The sequence below is a fragment of the Acipenser ruthenus genome, chromosome 10, assembly GCF_902713425.1.
Source record: "Acipenser ruthenus chromosome 10, fAciRut3.2 maternal haplotype, whole genome shotgun sequence".
Taxonomy (NCBI): domain Eukaryota; kingdom Metazoa; phylum Chordata; class Actinopteri; order Acipenseriformes; family Acipenseridae; genus Acipenser; species Acipenser ruthenus.
The window spans coordinates 43922860-43938526 of NC_081198.1; the positions used below are offsets into that span (position 1 = coordinate 43922860).

At 38.8% G+C, this 15667-nt stretch overlaps 1 protein-coding gene across 4 annotated transcripts in view; it reads right to left on the bottom strand.

Annotated features, from left to right (window-relative positions):
- Window positions 1–15667, bottom strand: part of LOC117408899 (myosin light chain kinase, smooth muscle-like) — a 97124-nt gene that overhangs the window by 64997 nt on the left and 16460 nt on the right. For all 4 annotated transcript variants that reach the window (XM_059032338.1, XM_034014330.3, XM_059032339.1 and 1 more), the window contains exon 2: window positions 6621–6743. The gene's annotated coding sequence lies outside the window, so the exon portion shown is untranslated. The remainder of the gene's footprint in view (window positions 1–6620; window positions 6744–15667) is intronic.

Genomic DNA, 15667 nt, shown 5'->3' on the forward strand with positions numbered 1-15667 from the left:
CCTAACCTAATGTTTGCAGTTCTACAGAAATGTGTTTGCTAATGTACACGGTAAAGAACATTCCACTACAGTAGGTAGTAGATTGATAATGACAGTAATGAGAGTTCAAAAGTTCAGGAGTCCTGACAGAAGCATTCTTTAAAAAGGCCAAAAGACCAATATGCTTAAAAGTTACACCTAACATGGAGCGTCTGAAGTCTTTTTTGGGCAATTTACTAAAACAGCTGTCTTCTTCAGTGCTAGTCTTTTATATCTTCTGTTTATAGGACCAGATGTTTACTGATGAAAAGAGAGGCTGACCAAAAACACAGACGTTATTTATCCAAGGTGGCCTGTCAATGGGAAAATACTTATTTTCATCCTTCGTTCAGTGCTTCGTTCAGATAATAGATTTCTCCAGCCCCAGCAGGTCAACAACTGTTCTTAAAAAAATGTAATAATGGTGTATACAACTATACACACTTCATTAGTATAGCTAAATAAAAACGGTATGAATTTATGAAGAAATCGATAAGAATAATGTGTTATGAATCATAAAATACCTAACCGCTTCCTAGACAGGTTAGACATGTGTGGTGGGGTGGTGTTAAGCATGTGGTATTATTTTTTCAAATACCACACATTTTAAAAGCCTACCACACAAGCCGTTATAAATTAACATTTTTTTCAGCACCAGTCTCTAAAAATGTTTTACTTCAGTGATCACACAAGATGCATAAGGGTAGATTTTTAAAGCTACAGTATTTACTCCAAAACGTGGTCAGCATGATTTTTTTCATATAGCACCAACGCACACAATACATTTACCAAATCAGAAATAAACAATACAGACATTTAGATTTAAGGATTTGTGAGAAAAATTCTTTCTTATTAATTTTAGAATTGTAAATCATGTTTTTTTTTGTTTGGTTTTGATTCCTTTCACACCAAAATAACGCAAATGACAATTTGGAGTAAATAGATCTGAGAATCTAGAACATAGAGTTTCATGTCGTTTCAGATCTAATAAAATCTGGATAAAAACGCCAGATTACTGGTCAAAATTGTTATTGAGCAGATCTTGTAGGAATAAAACATGACCAGGCACACAACCAGCACTGGTAGTATAGATGAGTTATTGATGACTTGCAGCCTTGATGTTAATCAGAGTACAGAATGATAACACTCCATCAATAATCACAAGTGTCACAAAGAGAATAGTATCATATGTTATGTCTAATATCCCCATATCAAGAGTATGGAATGAAACACCCACACACAGTAGATTTCAATTGTGATTATCTGAAAGTTTTCTTTTAACGCAAGAGACAAAAATATGGGCTGCCCAAACAAGATTCCAACAACACAATACCAGTGACACATTTTTCAGATGGCGCCAGGTGGATTTTGAACTTGTTTAAGAATAGAAATGACTGATTACAGACAGAATGTTTTGTTGAACTTTGTTATTACTGTTGATAAAACAAATATTCTACTGGAGGTGAAACCTCCCTCCAGCAATTTTAACAAACTTCCTTATAACTTCTGCCAGATTTCAATCGGTTTCTAAAGCTCAACAGTCCAATATACAAAATCTACAACCCTGGTAGTATAAGTAACTGATATTGTGCTATCTTGAGTCTTATCTTGAGTCACAGTTCAAACCAGGTTGTTCTTGATCTGCTATCAATGGAAACGAATGGGACTGATTTAGAATTGAAAACAAATCCAAGCTTGCCTAATTCACCAACAGGCTGTTTTACAGTTTTACAGTAGATCATTTCTATAGTTTGTTACGATTGTTTTTGTTATTCTCCAGTATCTTTGAACCTGATTCAAAATAGAGACCATTATGTCAAAGCAGCTGTTCAAAGTCTCTTTTTTTGTCATTATAAACACTAAAAAAAAATAAAAAAAAACACAACATTCACTTTGACACGTAAATTCTTAATCTTTAAACAAATGTCTTGTTGGAAAGCATAACATATTTAATAAAGAAGAAATTATGGATGAAGCCTAGCTAATTGCTGTTGTAAACATCTTCCTAGAAACAAAAATAACAGTACAACAGTAAATGGCAAACAAACTGTCTGAGGTCTACAAGGGAAGGACCCATTGACATCAAATGCTTCCCTGCGTTTCTATAACACAATAAAGAAGGGCTCTCGCATTGTTTATTGTAAACATTTTGTGATTTATCGGACCTTGACAAATAGTTCTTTATAGTGTCACCAGCCTATGACAGAGCTCTCAGCAATATTTTTAAACAGGAGAACTTGCATGTAGACACATAAGCAAAGTGACTTGTAACTCTACTTAATTAGAAGTAAACAGGCATTAAAGGTAAAACTGGTCTGTCCAAATAAGACACTTTCTTTACCAGAAACAGACCATGCAGACCCAGCATGTTTACCAGTAATGAATACAGTATCTAAAGTTGACATAACCAGCCAGCAAGACCATCTCTTCTCTGTGCTTTGCTGCTTAGAGGCCAACTCAATAGACAGCCAGTAGCAACACATGGCCTCTGGAAATGATACAAGTCATGCTGAAGCCCTGCAGACGGGCCAGCAGAAACACACAGCTTTTCACTTAATTATGTTTTGTAATTGTGTTAAATCTTTAAAGCTATGGGACAGGGAAAAGGAAAGAGGAGTGAAAGGAATAAAAGGGGGGGGGGGGGGCAGGGTACTGAAGCATTAAATGTAAAGTTATTGGCTATCAATGGGTATCAACTGTAGGCTGGGAGTTAGTTGTGAACTTTCCATTGACATAAATTAACCCATAAACAAAGGTTTTTATAGAAACAAGATTTTAGGGAATAGAGCCAATTATATGAATTGGTAGTGTTTAAAAGTTGCAGTAAAGCTGATTTTACTTGCTTGCAGTACCAGCATATTTTCTGGTGCCAAGCAACATTAAAATTACCAACTCCCATCTGATAAACAGACGGTACATAGTTAAACTACAAAGAAAGCATACTTCAATATGAGACTATTGTTGTTTTTAAGTTGATACATAATTAAAACATAGTACACATAATAAAAACACATCTTTTGGATGTTAAACTTAAGTCCAGTCTTCTGTTTAAGATGCCACTGACATCATTTCAAGAGCAGGTCACCAGTGTGTCATGAATACATTCCAGTACAGGTCAAGAAAACTCTGGCCTGGTAAATTCTCTCCAGCCTAATTCTCAAAAGCAAGGCTTCAATTCGCCAATTCCTGTACACAAGGCCAGGACTTATCAAGGATATGTAGCATCTTAGTGGAACTTTCCTGGTCAAATATCTTCTGATAATACTAAGCATCCCTAGGATGAATCGGAAGGAAAATATATTTTTTACCAGGGGTATTTCAGATGATCTTCATTAACTTGCTAACTATCCTCTTCTTAACATGGCAAATCACACCAATGTGCGTTCGCAAATTAGTATGCTCATAGATCTATTAATAGCTAGTGTGTGGGTGTTTGGGGGCACACGGTTTGTTATAATAGCCTGTAACTGTGCCTGTTTGGTTCTGCCACCATTATGAAACTATATACAAATGTTCAGATATTTAGGTGTTCAGAAGTTATAAGCCTCACAAGTTTCATTGAAATAAACAAACACCCAAACATCCAAATAAGAAAATGTATAAAAGACAGTTTGGGCACTCATTTGTGACTTTCTACAACAGAGCAAGTTTGGGTGATCGAGTTCGGTCAGTCCAAAATCTTAACTGAGGTTGACTAAGTCTTACTTTAAATCAGGTTTTCTTGATATGAGGAGCGTGTCTGTGTGTGTGTGTGTGTGTGTGTGTGGGTGTGGATGATAGATCTGTAGGTTTGTTATAGAATAGTACCCATTTCCTGCATACACATACATTAATTGCATCTTAACTGGCTCCCTCATGGAAAGACCCAAGCAGTTCTTAAAGGGATAAGTCGACCATACTTGGTTTTATACTTTTTTTAAACGAGCTTATAAAAATGTCATGCTTTCTTTGAAGTGTCTATTCTCTCTTGTCCTTGAATGTTATGATTTAAAAAAGTGCATTTACTCATCAGTGTATTTCAGCCAACAGAACAGAACGTGAAAGCTTTAGACATCAGCCACAGGGTTTCATAAAATAATACATTAAAGCACATTCTGTTTTATATGAGAGCACCTGGGTATTATATCATTCCTTTCCATAGGGGTATGTAGTTCATAGTCAACCAGACACATAAATCAAGTACTGTAGGGTATGGTTATTCCAGTCTTTTAACCTCAAGTTAACACCTAACACCTGTTTTGGACCTAGCTTTGAATGTGGCTTCCTTTCTTTGGCGTTGCAGATGTTATTTCAAAGATATGTTACCTTTAGCATTTTCCTGTGAGTTAAACATCTCATGCATAACTCAGTCTATGTTCCACATTGAGACCTTAACAAGCATACTCTAGATTAGAAATGTATTGTTTTTCTGGCCTTAATTCAGGATGTACAAGAAAGAGCACGTCATGTGTCCACATGACCTGCATTGTGCAGATTAAACACATCTGCTATCTAAGACATTTCAGAAATATTTTAATAGCTGAAAGTACATAAGCTAAAAAGACTTTCCAGTTTTATACAAGATGTTCAGATAATTCTGATAGGAAATCTGATTTGCAGCTCCCAATAGTTGCTTTTCAACCTCACAAAACAATCTTTAAATTATCATCTTTTATTTGGAAAGTAGCAGTATCAGACTTTCCTTAGACCTGAGCCAAAATAACATGGTGTAACAATTTTTTTTTTTTTTTTTTTTGTTCCTGGGTAGTAAGTGTTATTTCCTAATTGCTTATGCCTCAAAAGTATAGAAAATGGCTATTATTCCCCACAAACTTTGCTTTTGTGACCAGGACAGTGATATTTTGAAATTTACCTATTTTCCAGAACATTCCAGATAGATTCAGTGCTGAGTAAACTCGGAGTAACTTCTAGAACTTTCTAGAACTTTCCAGTAATATAAATAGTAGTATAAATACAGGGGCCTTAAGCCCACCAGTTCAGTTTAGTTCCAGCTGCCTAAGTGGATACATATCTGCATTTTTCTGAGATGGCATCAAGGTCATAGGAGACTTCAAAATGGTGGCATTCCTGATGGGTCTCCAAGGTGGTTTTACCAAGTTTCCCTGCTATCTTTGCCTTTGGGACAGCAGGGACACCAAGGCGCACTACCACAGGCGGGACTGGCCACAGCGGACTGAGTTCTCTGTGGGGAGGAACAACGTCAAGTGGGAGCCACTGGTGGACCCCCGGAAGGTGCTGATGCCACCACTGCACATCAAATTGGGCCTTATGAAACAATTTGTCAGAGCTCTAGATAAGGGGTCGGCAGCCTTCAAGTACCTTCAAGACTTCTTCCCTAAGCTGTCTGAGGCAAAGGTCAAAGCCGGTGTCTTCGTCGGACCACATATAAAGAAGATCCTGGAGTGCAATGAATTCCCCAAGAAGCTCACTAGTAAGGAGAAAGCGGCTTGGAACAGCTTTGTCGCAGTGGTTTGGGGCTTCCTGGGCAATCACAAGGCCGAAAACTATGTGGAGCTGGTTGAGACTCTGGTGAAGAACTACGGCACAATGGGCTGTAGGATGTCCCTCAAAATCCATATCTTTGATGCTCATCTTGATAAATTCAAGGAGAACATGGGAGCGTACTCGGAGGAGCAAGGCGAGCGCTTCCACCAGGATATACTGGACTTTGAACGCTGCTACCAAGGACAGTATAACAAGAACATGATGGGAGACTACATTTGGGGGCTGATTCGTGAAAGTGATTTACAGCATAATCATAAATCTCGAAAAACTACTCACTTCTAAATCTTTTGTAGTCATTTTTGTATTACTTTAGTATAAATACATGTTCATTTGGATTCATATGTTGTTTTTTTCTGACTTTATGTGAACGAAAAGACACAGATTCGCCCGTTTTCTCATTGGAAATAGGTACATTTCAAAATATCACTGTCCTGGTCACAAAAGCAAAGTTTGTGGGGAATAATAGCCATTTTCTATACTTTTGAGCCATAAGCAATTAGGAAATAACACTTACTACCAAGGAACAAAAATTGTGTTACATAGTGTAATCGAAGATAAGGAAGACAAGTGGCTTATAAAAGTGTACTTGTAGTTGGAGCATAGCACAATGTAGTAATGTAGTGTGTAAATTACATTTGTGAGTTACTGTTAATTAAATATGGCCCAAACAGACAGAAAAGATGAATTACTGGATATTACGTACCTCAAACCCAATTTAAAAATAAAAAAATATGTGCTACACAAATTTAAATCGCAAAAATAAAGCCAGCTTTTCTTGCAGAAAGGGCCAGGTAAATGCATGTTATAAGCAGTTTCTTGCAATCTGTACACAGTTTTTTGTTATTATTATTCCTGAAATTTAAAATGATTAATTATCCAGTGTGCTTACTAAAGAAAGCCTAATGCTCACTCACTGACTTAAGTGTTCCTTTAAAAAAATAATAAAAACAAAGTCCAATAACACTGGTTAATGTTTCACTGTAACACTTTACGTTTCAAAAACACAAAAATAACAAAACCTTTTTGCTACAATACAACAGGAAAGTTTAAGCCTCATACAAGAAATTAGCACACAGTGCTATAGTTTATGGACTCACCTAGGTCCCCTTTGAGGTCTCACAATGCAGTGAAACAGCAGAGAATGTTTCTGTTTAGTGTTCAGAAAGCTTGATGCTTTGAGGAGGTTAAACCAGCTGTTGTCCTCAGTGTGTCAAACTAGTCTGCAAAAAACAAAATAAAAAACAATACAGAGATAGCATCAATTAACTTTTCATTTTCATAATATTGATTTTGAAGGCCAGTTAACCAGCAGTAAAGCACTTGTATGTAAACTTAATGGATTATCTAATCTGAGTTAAGTACTAATATTTCACAGGGAGACAACGCTCTTGTAAAGTGGACTTCCTGCAGCTGTTCCAAGTTCTGATAATATATTTGTTTATATATTATTAATTAACAAAGATAATTATATATGTTGTTGTGACAGAGCGAATGAATCCGAGTCAACAATCTCCCTCCCGATCTGTGAGGGTGCTGTATAATCGGAGCAGAGCGCCCCGTAATGGATGGTTCGGCAGTTCATTCCAGGGACAGCCGATAGCCAGCCATCCAGGAAAGGGGCGAGGCCACGATGCCAGAAGTGTCAGTCACGGATTGGAGGAGACGTGATTGGCCACGCCACCGAAAGAGGGCGTGACGGAGGGTATTTTGGGGAAGTGGCCCAGCAATCTGTTCCTTTTGATGTGGTTACCACTAGGACAGAGAAAGGAAGTGATCAATTTGTGAATCGTGAGTGTTAAGTGTTTTGTTTGTTTCTAACTGTCTGTGCTTGTCATGATAGAAGGCTAACCTCCGTGAGCTGTAGCTAAACCGCAAGCAATTAAACCCGGACTCCACTTCACCATTGTACATGAATAAACCTGTAAATCACCACTTTCACTAAGAGCACTCACTCTGGACTTGTGACCGTGTTGTGTTGTGTGTGTCTTGTTTAGTGTATTATTATTTTGGGACTGAACCCCATGGTTTGCCTGAGAGATACACATCATTGTGTAGAGCCAGGTATTATTATTTGTCAGCAAATAAAGAGCTTCTTGTGTCTACCATTCCTGAGCACCGCATCACCACTGCACCTGTGCACTACAAACCACTTTGCCTCAGTTGTATATGGTTATATATTGCAATATTACCGGTAGTTTAGGATTTTACCAGTAAACAACAGAGATTGCTATAATATCTGGCCAAAAGAAGATTAGCTTCCTTTCTGAAAAACTGGATTGGAATTACGTATTTACACAAAACGGAAGAATGATCTAATGATGGAAACAAATTCCACTTCTGAATTACATTTTGATATTCTGTGTAGTTTATAGATAGTGTATTAACACCATGTGTTATAACTTAGTAATGAATTACTGGCTTTAATGTGTAGGTCTCTTTGAAGTTAAAATCAAAGCACTACCAGGAACTTACGTTTGTCTACTTTCAGAAAATACCCATGTACAAACACTTTGTTTGCTGTACTATTCTACATCGTTTTCATCGACAAACATATTTAAGATACAGTATCAGGTACTAGCAAGCAGCAGCATTTCTTCAATACAATAAAATGGTGACTAGTGACTAAAAAGATGTATGAAAATGGACTGAAAAACTTGATTAGCACTCCTTAAACATCAATATTTTAACCAAAGATTTTAAATAAATAAATACATTAATCCTGGTAAAAGGTCATTGTATTAAACTGTATTAGGAGAGCAAAGGCAGGAATGAATGCAAAGCAAAAATCAGCTGCACTTTATTATTTGGGGACAGCCTGTTGCCATGGTAACATAAATAAATGAAATTCACACCAGATAGAAGAACATAAAAAGCAGGGAATAAAAAGTGTACCAGTTTCATCCAAGAATGTGTAAACCTCATCCATTTCAGATTCAACAATATCACTATGGAGACCGGTTTAAACCTATGTGTGGAGTTTAAGTTGCTGTCCCCTTTATCCCCATTATGTTTTGAGTCTTCATTGCAGCTGGCCATTGAGGTGTCACTCATTAAGTTGGAGGCATTAGGATAGCCTTGTAGTATAGCTTAGAAAATTAGCCACAGAGATAGGGAAATGCTTTAGTCTTAATGAATAATCACAATCCTAATTGTGTACTATGATTATTAAAAAACAACACATTCTTGTTTTGTGAGCTAAACTACTTTCTTGAGCACATCCTCCTCAAACCTGAAAAACCGACCACCCATGACACACTAAATGGTAGTGTACTAAAACAAACGTATAAAATTATACGTCTTTATATAAGTCTTTCCCAATGTCTTCAATGGAAAACTACTAATCAGGAGATGATCGCTGAAGAATAGAACCCAGGTCTACTCCTAGCAACCAGTTGTGTAACATCCACTCCTATGTGAGTTTGTTGGCAACTCTGAATTAAAACTCTACCAAAGTCAAGCAGACTTTTTGGTTAATGCCTTCATCAGGCTTTCAAATCACATTATCTTGAGAATACAAAAAAAATAATAATGCCACCTTTACAATTCAGTCTTCTAACTTAACATTACCTGCCTCGTTTATACAGAATACGTTGTGATGCTTTGATTTTGCAGTTGCACAGTTAAAACAAGGTCAACATTATGTTCAAGACTTTAATCAAGTGTTGGCCATTGAAACATCTGGCACCCATTACTACACTCAATTCAATGTAAAAACTGTTTAATTAGACTTACAGTAGATTGTCATGAGGCACTAAAACCATGGATGCTGGTCATCAAAAATATAGATGCTGGTGTTAATTATGGCCAACACACTAAACTGATTGGCTTTAAATTACATATTATTTTGGCCATTCCACAATTGTAACACTGAATTTAGTTCTATAAACACAAGTCTCATACCTACGATCAACCCAGTGAAAAGTTTACAGAATGTTTAATGGAATATTATGTACCCTGATGCTAGTACATATAGTAGAATTTCACTTTATAGTTACAGCCTAGTTAGTTTAAAGTGTTTGATGTTTAATTCCCAACCATTCAAGGCCAGAAGAGAGTTCACTATTCAGTGATGTCAATCATCTTCAAAAATATTTTAAACTGATTAAACAATGCCTGACACTTTGTACCTGTTTGTGTTAGTTTAGTTACTCTTGTACAAACAAAGAAAGTTGTGTTGTGTTGCAAAGGGGTCATTTACCTGCAAAGGAATGTAGTAACATCAGTGCTATGTCATTAAAATGGCATGCCTTTGTATTCACAGGTTAACCTTGTCTAAACCCTGTGGCCCACAATTACATGTGACAAAGTCAATGTAATTAGAATTCAACCTGTATAACACACTGTGGGGGACATGTATCAAGATTGACCGACACAGCGTTAAATTGAGTGTAAAGTATCACTCTGCCACGGCACAAATTTTACCCCATCCCGAATGTATTAACTGGCCCAAAATTAAAGAGGCGTGGCGTAAGCTGCCATATTGAAATGTGAACATTCTGCTGGCAATTGGGGCTGCAACGGAGCTGGGATTGTGGCCGGGGTCGCAGGTGCCTGTTCGGCCAAGAGCTCCAGGACGGCCATCTGGGCTTTGAGGTCCATAATGTCCCTCGCCTGCCTTGAACTCTTCACCCTTCTCGACTGCGGAGATGGGGAGCGACTACGGGGGGGCCTGCCATTGGGGATGTCTTGCAGGGGGTCCTGGGACAGTTCATGGAGGAGGAGCTCTGGGGCTCCGCGGAACTCGCCTTCGTGGCCCTCTCCAACCTATTTTTCTTCACCCGGGGCTGAAAAGCCACACAGATGCTGCAGGCCACCTCCCTCTCGAGGGCCAAGGTGGCGTGTTGGACACCCAAGCACCGCGCACAGAGGGTATGCTTATCCTCCTGTTGGATATTTGCACTGCAGGCCGTGCAGGGGTGGAACCCCGACTTGCCTGGCATGAGTTTGGTGTTCTGCATCGGCTGTGCACCGAACACTGCTTGCACTGGTTGTAACGGTGCTCAAGCACTGATTAATAGTGAGGCACCGTGCGTTCACCCACTAGCGCTGTAGCGGAGGGCACCGAACACCGTGCGCACCGTGCGTACTGAGCACCGTGCACACCGAGTACAGTGGGCACCGCATGCCCGTACAGTAGTGTAGCGGTCAGCACCTAACACCGTGTGTCCCGAGCACCGTGCGCACTGGGTACCGTAAGCACTATGCGCACTGTGTACCATGCTGCACCGTGCCCTTGTGCACTGACGCTGTCGCAATCGGCCGATCACCGTGTGCACCGTGCGAACCGAGCACCGTGCGCACCGAGTACCGTAGCACTACGTGCACCACGTACCGTGCAGCACCGTACATTCTTGCACTAGCGCTGTAGCACTGGGCACCAAGCACCGTGCACCTCGCTCATGAGTACCGAGCACTATGTGCACCGTGTACCATGCAGCGCTGTGTCTGTGCACATGAAGCTGTAGCACTGGGCACCGTGTGCTGCATGCAATGAGCACCTTGCGCACCGAGATACTGAAGTACTAAGGGCTATGCGTTCTCCGCGGTACCGAAGCACCAGGGGGAAGCTACGCAATTGTACCTACCCTAACCGCGTGGTCACTGGTCAGCGCGTAGCATGCACAAGGGGGACACAAGGGTCGAAGCCACGGCAGGCAAGTTGAAGCAGACAGCAAAAAAACACGGTAGAATAGATAGATAGGGGAGAGCACACTGTTTGTTTACAAGGCCCAACTCACAGAGGTGGGCAGGCCTATGCAGCCAGCGAGGTCTACTCGACAGCGTGAGTGCGGCAAGGCCTAGCCCCGTGGAGGAGAGCACGGCTGGAAGAGTCACTCAACAGCGGGGATATGGCAAGGCCTAGCCTTGTACTCTCAAGAAAGAAATAGACAACCAGTCACGGGTGACTGCACAGGCAGTCTCTCATACACGACAGACAGATAACAAAGAGTGGCCTACCATGCAAGCGAGGAGGCCGCTGAAAGACAGAAAGACGAAAGGCTTGGTCTTCTCAAAGTCGTTGATTCCGGGAAAGCGGCGAGCCAGCTTCAAGCATGAATGCAAGGGAAATACAATCGACTCGATTCGACTCGAGAAGCTCTTTTCTATCAACACGCTCAGCTCAACAGAGAGGTCTTACCTTACCGTCTTGAGAAGGAAAAAGAGAAATGGCTTCCGAAGGATGACGGTTTTAATCCCTCGGTGGGCAGAACAGAGTGCATCATCCCAGGAAGGGGCCTGTCAGCAGCTCTGGTATAGAGAGCTCAACAATTACCTACCCAGTGGGCAGGCATATCCCATATATAATGTCGTTGGTGGTCGTCTTTGAATTGAAAGGGAACACATTTTAGGCAACTTAAATCAGAAGAATATAATGTAAATAGAATTTTTTTTTCTTCTTTTTTTAAATAAAATGTCGGTTTACTGACATTCCGTGAAATTCGTTGTTTTTTTTATTGTCATTTGTGAATTTCTTTTAAAAATACTGTGAATTTTTCAGGCCCCTATGACTGCTGCCATAATGCTCTTTCGTATCAACTGCTTTCTGACTTTTTCTTTGTGCCCAAATAAGACCAATTTGAAATCGGTTTTATTTGTGGACCCTTTTAGGGCTGGCGCTGTTGTTCTGCCGCTTCATAAATCTCATTTTAATATCACAGACTTCATTTACAAATGAGCCCCACCTACAATTTGCACATGCATATAGTTAAGGTTTGACACGCCTTAAAATGCATGGCTAATGAGCGACGGAGCGCATTTTGGCGGTGCTAACACGGCCTTAACTTGCCAAAAGTGTCATGATACATACGGGGCAATTTTGAGGCCGGCGTAAAATAGGCTCTATGGCTTTAACTCTGTTGCAAATGCTTGATACATGTCCCCCCTGTGATTTTTTCTCCATAGTCTTTCTATTACACACAACCCATGTTGGCTCACACAAGGAGGGGGCTGAGATATGTACTCACATCAGAACACAACCACTAGCGGGATCTTGAATATCCCAAAGCAATTCTTCCCACATGTATTTCCATGCTATCCTCTTAATTACACACCCACTGATGATATGCAGACAACACAAATTAAGCACAATGCAGACGGTTATGATGGTTCCGTTAAGTTCATATTATGAATATGCAAGTAATATGTACCAGATTGAATTGAAATGAACTGGGGTTTAACATAAACTGGCAATTTCAGAGTGTTTTTTTTTTGTTTTGTTTTGTTTTTTTACCAGGAGTGCTGCTTTTGCAAAGAGCCAGGGAAAATGCCACATTTAAAACATTTTTAAACAATGTGTGAGGCCCAACAAAAGGAAGAGTTATCAGTAATGCGCATGTGCAATATTCATGTCCAATATCTGGAGTCTAATGAAAGAATAAGAATGATATTTGGTGATGTAGCTGAAAATATTAAATACCATATTCAAATGTTTAAAAAATGTTTTCCACATTTCTTGATATTTACAAAGACAAAGTACTGTAGGAATTCCTTAACATTGTAATATCAGATATGGAGTGTAGTGTTTGAGGCTTCATAACAGTTACACCTGTACACTTCCTAACTCCCCAGAAATGAAATAGCATTAGATACTGAAGTAATTATAGAGCCAAAATATCATATTCTCATATTCTATGACTGGCATGATAGCGTTTTCAGAGATATGGTAGTTAATAGAAACCATTGTATTTTAATTAGTACTTGAACTACGTGCCATCTATACATGGAGTTACCCAAGCATGGAGTTATTCTGTGTCATTACTGATAACAGAAACTACTGTTACACTGTGTGTGCAATCCTTATCCTTAAAGGTTGCTATACAAGTACAAATTGTTTGTTTGTTTGGTCAAGGTCAGCAGACTATATGAAGTGTTTTCTATTACAGTATACTATATATATATATATATATATATATATATATATATATATATATATATATATATATATTAGAAGCGCAGATTTCTGTTGTGTGCTATGCCCTTGTGCAGTTTTAACAGTACTACAGTATATCTGTCAATATGGACATGATGCTTACTGTACAATAGGAACCCAAATTATATTACACTAAGAAAGTAAAACAGTGAATAGCATGTATGTAAAATCATATAGCCAGCACTGGGCTGGTCTCTGGTTCAAAAGGAAATTGATCTAGTTTCTGTAAGCCTTTGCAGTTTTTTTTTCTTTTTTTTTTTTAACAGACCAGCTGGGTTCAATAGATACCAATAAACAAGTTTTGATTTGATTCTTCCAGGTCATTGCAGCTTTACCAGCAGTGGCTGGAATTTAAAGCAACAGCAAAAAGAAAAGCTGTTTTGTGTGTGTGTGTGTGTGTGTGTGTAATCAGTGAAACACTGTGACAGTCCCGGTCCCTATCACTAGTAGACAAAACAAATTAATTAGTATGGAGTCATCACATTGTATCAAGTCAACAAAACCAACAGATATATATCCACAGCTTAGAACATGAAGTCCAGTTTTTCTTCCGTTAGAGTGCCTCTTCGTGCAGTCTTTGTAAAAACCATTTGTATGTGAAAAGAGAAAAGCCACTGAATAAGGACTTTGTTGAAAGAAGTTGTCTTGTACACTAAGGCTGCTGACCACCATTATGTCCCACAGCAGTGCTGTTCCCTATGGTGAAAGTAGTTTTATTCTTCTTTTTACAAGACATTTTGAAACATTCCTAAATTCAGTGGTTTATAAGGGTAGTTAATGTCTGCCAGGTTTTTCCAAAAGACATCCTGCTGTAAATGTGGCTCGGGCATGGGACTTTAAAATATAGCGTTACACGTCCCCATGTGTTGCTACAACTGTTTAAATAACGTACTTGTAATTTTTCTTTTTATTGTTAACATCCTGACAACTTTTTACACTTATAACTTTAAAGTCTGTTTCAAAGCTCTTTTCAAAATGTCTGCTCTAGTGCACTGATAGTATAAGCATTATTGCCTACATTGTCAAACAGGTAACACAGTAATAACGATCCATGAGGGCAGCAGTGTGGAGTAGTGGTTAGGGCTCTGGACTCTTGACCGGAGGGTTGTGGGTTCAATTCCTGGTAAGGGTCACTGCTGCTGTACCCTTGAGCAAGGTACTTTACCTAGATTGCTCCAGTAAAAAACCCAACTGTATATATGGGTAATTGTATGTAAAAATAATGTGATATCTTGTAACAATTGTAAGTCGCCCTGGATAAGGGCGTCGGCCAAGAAATAAATAATAATAATGATGTGGTATGGAACAGAAAAGCCAGAGCACTTGTTGTTATGTTTTTTGTTTTTGTTTTTTATCACTCTTCCTGCAGTGATTTAGAAGACAGATCTCAAATCCCAATGCACTAGAACGGACATTTTGAAAAAAGCTTTGAAACAGACTAAAGTTATAAGTGTAAAAAGATGTCAGGATGTTAACAATGAAAAGAAAAATTAGAGGTATGTTATTTAAACAGTTGTAGCAACACGTGGGCACGTAAAAGCTATATTTTCAGAACCCCGCTACTTACTCTTTAACAAACTAATTAACTAGTAATAATGAGAAAAGTAGTTCTCACATACTGTGCATTAATGTATTCAGGTATTTAAGCATCAAACATAGTACAGCGCTCCCTCTTTATTTTACTATCACATAAAAAAATGGTGAAATCTTGAAAACTGAATTAGTGAAGGGCCCTTTTACAGTATAGCACATGACAATTTACTGTTGACATGGTCTATCTGAATTAACTGAATTTGTGAACTACTAAACAGTGAAATAACGAGAGAGCACTGTATACAAAAAGACTGAAATCTAACATTGATTTTTAAATACATTATTGTATTCCTGAGCTAGCATTAAAAGTATGGTAAACTGAACATTTAAGCAATAGCAGCACTGGCATAGCAAAGTAGCTTCTGTTATCAAATGCATTTATTCAGGTAAAATGTTTGCGATTTTATGGGTTCAGCTCACAAACCATAACCTATAATGCAGCACATGAAAGTAGTTTATTACCTCAAAATTGACACACAAATAGCGAAAAGCTGTGGGGAAGCTACAGCAAAATCATCATTATCTTCCCTCCAGGGAAGCAGTACAGATCATAGCTTAATTTCCTCCATTCACATTTTATTAGGAAACACCAGGCACAGCTTTGTATTTTGTTTTGAATGA